The sequence below is a fragment of the Callorhinus ursinus genome, unplaced genomic scaffold (assembly GCF_003265705.2).
Source record: "Callorhinus ursinus isolate GAN/ISIS: 27379988/994484 unplaced genomic scaffold, GSC_fseal_2.0 scaffold21, whole genome shotgun sequence".
Lineage (NCBI taxonomy): Eukaryota > Metazoa > Chordata > Mammalia > Carnivora > Otariidae > Callorhinus > Callorhinus ursinus.
Window position 1 is genome coordinate 2,747,086 of NW_027397083.1, and position 4,911 is coordinate 2,751,996.

Consider the following 4,911-nt stretch of genomic DNA (forward strand, 5'->3'; position numbering starts at 1 on the left):
CTTATCTTATCAATTGCTTTTATAAAATCTTTTATAATTTTCATCTTTACAGTCATCTTCCATCTCTTCATTGTATCAACCCTAATTTTGTACATATATAAGTCTTTCTTCCTTTAAAATTTTAGGAGGCACTTTTTTCTTACAGACCAAAATACGCACAAAATCTAGTGTGTGGTACTGATCTATGCACTAGCCTGATCATATTTGATCATATTCTGTTTTTTTTTTGTATTGCTCTGCTTTTGTTTTTATCTTTTTCTTTTTTCTCTCTCTCTCTTTCTTCTTTCTTTCTTTCCCTTTCTTTTCCCCTGGTTTCAGGTCTTTTCTGATTTGTATAGAGTATATTTGCTGGGGTCATTGTTAACCTGTTAGCATTTTGTTCTCTCATCCATCTATTATCCTCTGGACAAAATGACAAGACGAAAAAAATCACCTCAGCAAAAAGAACAAGAGGTAGTACCCTCAGCCAGGGGCCTACTCAATACAGACATTAGTACGATGTCGGACCTAGTGTTCAGAATCGTGACTTTAAAGATACTAGCTGGGCTTGAAAAAAACGTGGAAGTTATTAGAGAAACCCTTTCTGGAGAAATAAAAGAACTAAAATCTAACCAAGTAGAAATCAAAAAAGGCTATTAATGAGGTGCAATCAAAATTGGGGGCACTAACTGCTAGGATAAATGAGGCAGAAGAGGGAATCAGCGATATAGAAGACCAAATGATGGAAAATAAGGCGGCTGAGAAAAAGAGAGAGAAACAACTACAGGATCACGAGGGCAGAATTCGAGAGGTAAGTGATACGATAAGATGAAACAACATTAGAATAATTGGGATCCCAGAAGAAGAAGAAAGAGAGAGAGGGGCAGAATGTATATTGGAGCAAATAATAGCAGAGAACTTCCCTAATGTGAGGAAGGAAACAGGCATCAAAATCCAGGAAGCACAGGGAAACCCTCTCAAAATCAATAAAAGTAGGTCAATACCCCGACATCTAATAGTAAAACTTACGAGTCACAGAGACAAAGCGAAAATCCTGAAAGCAGCTCGGGAGAAGAGATATGTAACCTACAATGGTAGAAATATTAAACTGGCAACAGACCTATCCACAGAGACCTGGCAGGCCAGAAAGGACTGGCATGATATCTTGAGAGCACTAAACGAGAAATATATGCAGCCAAGAATACTATATCCAGCTAGGCTGTCATTGAAAATAGAAGGAGAGATAAAATCTTCGAGGACAAACAAAAACTAAAGGAATTCGCAAACACGAAACCAGCCCTCCAAGAAATATTGCAAGGGGTCCTCTAAGCAAAGAGAGAGCCTAAAAGCAGCATAGATCAGAAAGGAACACAGACAATATACAGGAACAGTCACCTTACAGGCAATACAATGGCACTAAATTCATACCTTTCCATAGTTACCCTGAATGTAAATGGGCTCAGTGCCCCAATCAAAAGACACAGGCTATCAAATTGGATTAAAAAACAAGACCCACCCATATGCTGTCTGCAAGAGACTCATTTTAGAACCAAAGACACCCCCAGATTGAAAGTGAGGGGGTGGAAAACCATTTACCATGCTAATGGACACCAAAAGAAAGCTGGGGTGGCAATCCTTATATCAGACAAATTAGATTTTAAAACAAAGACTGTAATAAGAGATGAAGAAGGACACTATATCCTACTTAAAGGGTCTATCCAACAAGAAGATCTAACAATTGTAAATATTTATGCCTATAACATGGGATCAGCCAATTATATAAGGCAATTAATAACAAAAGCAAAGAAACACATTGACAACAATACAATAATAGTGGGGGACTTTAACACCCCCTTGACTGAAATGGACAGATCATCTAAGCAAAGATCAACAAGGAAATAGACTTTAAATGACACACTGGACCAAATGGACTTCACAGACATATTCAGAACATTCCATCCCAAAGCAACGGAATACACATTCTTCTCTAGTGCCCAAGGAATATTCTCCAGAATTGATCACATCATTGGTCAGAAATCAGGTCTCAACCGGTACCAAAAGATTGGGATTATTCCCTGCATATTTTCAGACCACAATGCTTTGAAACTAGAACTCAATCACAAGAGGAAAGTCGGAAAGAACTCAAGTACATGGAGGCTAAAGAACATCCTACTAAAGAATGAATGGGTCAACCAAGAAATTAAAGAAGAATTAAAAAAATTCATGGAAACCAATGAAAATGAAAACACAACTGTCCAAAATCTTTGGGATACAGCAAAGGCAGTCCTGAGAGGAAAGTATATAGCAATACAAGCCTTTCTCAAGAAACAAGAAAGGTCTCAAATACACAACCTAACCCTACACCTAAAGGAGCTGGAGAAAGAACAGCAAAGAAAGCCTAAACCCTACAGGAGAAGAGAAATAATAAAGATCAGAGCAGAAATCAATGAAGTAGAAACCAAAAGAACAGTAGAACAGATCAACGAAACTAGGAGCTGGCTTTTTGAAAGAATTAACAAGATGGATAACCCCCTGGCTAGACTTATCAAAAAGAAAAGAGAAATGACCCAAATCAACAAAATCATGAATGAAAGAGGAGAGATCACAACCAACACCAAAGACATACAAACAATTATAAGAACATATGATGAGCAACTCTATGCCAGCAAATTAGAGAACCTGGAAGAAATGGGTGCATTCCTAGAGATGTATCAACTACCAAAATTGAGCCAGGAAGAAATAGAAAACCTGAACAGACCTATAACCACTCAGGAAATTGAAGCAGTCCTCAAAAATCTCCCAAGAAACAAAAGCCCAGGGACAGATGGCTTCTCAGGAGAATTCTAGCAGACATTTCAAGAAGAATTAATACCTATTCTCCTGAAACTGTTCCAAGAAATAGAAATGGAAGGAAAACTTCCAAACTCGTTTTATGAGGCCAGCATTACCTTGATCCCCAAACCAGACAAAGACCCCATCAAAAAGGAGAATTACAGACCAATATCCTTGATGAACATGGAGGCAAAAATTCTCACCAGAATACTAGCCAATAGGATCCAACAGTACATTAAAAGGATTATTCACCATGACCAAGTGGGATTTATCCCTTGGCTACAAGGTTGGTTCAACATCCGCAAATCAATCAATGTGATACAATACATTAACAAAGAAAGAACAAGAATCATATGATCCTCTCAATAGATGCAGAAAAAGCATTTGACAAAGTACAGCATCGTTTCTTGATCAAAACTCTTCAGAGTATAGGGATAGAGGGTACACACCTCAATATCATAAAAGTCATCTATGAAAAACCTACAGCGAATATCATTCTCAATGGGGAAAAGCTCTGAGAGCTTTTCCCCTAAGGTCAGGAACGCGGCAGGGATGTCCACTCTCACCACTGCTATTCAACATAGTATTAGAAGTCCTAGCCACAGCAATCAGACAACAAAAAGAAATCAAAGGCATCCAAATTGGCAAAGAGGAAGTCAAACTCTCACTCTTTGCAGAAGATATGATACTGTATGTGGAAAACCCAAAAGACTCCACCCCAAAACTGCTAGAACTCATACAGGAATTCAGTATGCAGGATATAAAATCAATGCACAGATATCAGTGGCATTCCTATACACCAACAACAAGACAGAAGAGAGACAAATCAAGGAGTCGATCCCATTTACAATTGCACCCAAAACCATAAGATACCTAGGAATAAATTTAACCAAAGAGGCAAAGGATCTGTACTCAGAAAACTATAAAATACTCATGAAAGAAATTGAGGAAGACACAAAGAAATGGAAAAACGTTCCATGCTCATGGATTGGGAGAATCAACATTGTGAAGATGTCAATGCTACCTAGAGCCATCTACACATTCAATGCAATCTCCATCAAAATACCATCCCCTTTTTTCAAAGAAATGGAACAAATAATCCTAAAATTTGTATGGAACCAGAAGAGACCCAGAATAGCCAGAGGAATATTGAAAAAGAAAAGCAAAGCTGGCGACATCACAATTCCGGACTTCCAGCTCTATTACAAAGCTGTCATCATCAAGACAGTATGGTACTGGCACAAAAAAGGACACATAAATCAATGGAACAGAATAGAGCCCAGAAACGGACCCTCAACTCTATGGTCAACTCATCTTTGACAAAGCAGGAAAGAATGTCCAATGGAAAAAAGACAGTCTCTTCAACAAATGGTGTTGGGAAAATTGGACAGCCACATGCAGAAGAATGCGACTGGACCTTTTCCTTACACCACACACAAATATAGACTCCAAATGGATGAAAGACCTAAATGTGAGACAGGAGTCCATCAAAGTCCTAAAGGAGAACACAGGTAGCAACCTCTTCGACCTCAGCCGCAGCAACTTCTTCCTAGAAACATCGCCAAAGGTAAGGGAAGCCCGGGTAAAAATGAACTATTGGGATTTCATCAAGATAAAAAGCTTTTGCACAGCAAAAGAAACAGTCCACAAAACCAAAAGACAACGGACAGAATGGGAGAAGATATTTGCAAATGACATATCAGATAAAGGGCTAGTATCCAAAATCTATAAAGAACTTATCAAACTCAACACCCAAAGAACAAATAATCCAATCAGGAAATGGGCAGAAGATATGAACAGACATTTTTCCAAAGAAGACATCCAAATGGCCAACAGACACATGAAAAAGTCTTAACATCGCTTGGCATCAGGGAAATCCAAATCAAAACCTCAATGAAATACCACCTCACACCAGTCAGAATGGCTAAAATTAACAAGTTAGGAAACGACAGATGTTGGCGGGGATGCGGAGAAAGGGTAACCGTCCTATACCCTTGGTGGGAATGCAAGGTGGTGCAACCACTCTGGAAAACAGTATGGAGGTCCCTCAAACAGTTGAAAATAGAGCTAACCATATGATCCAGCAATTGCACTACTGGG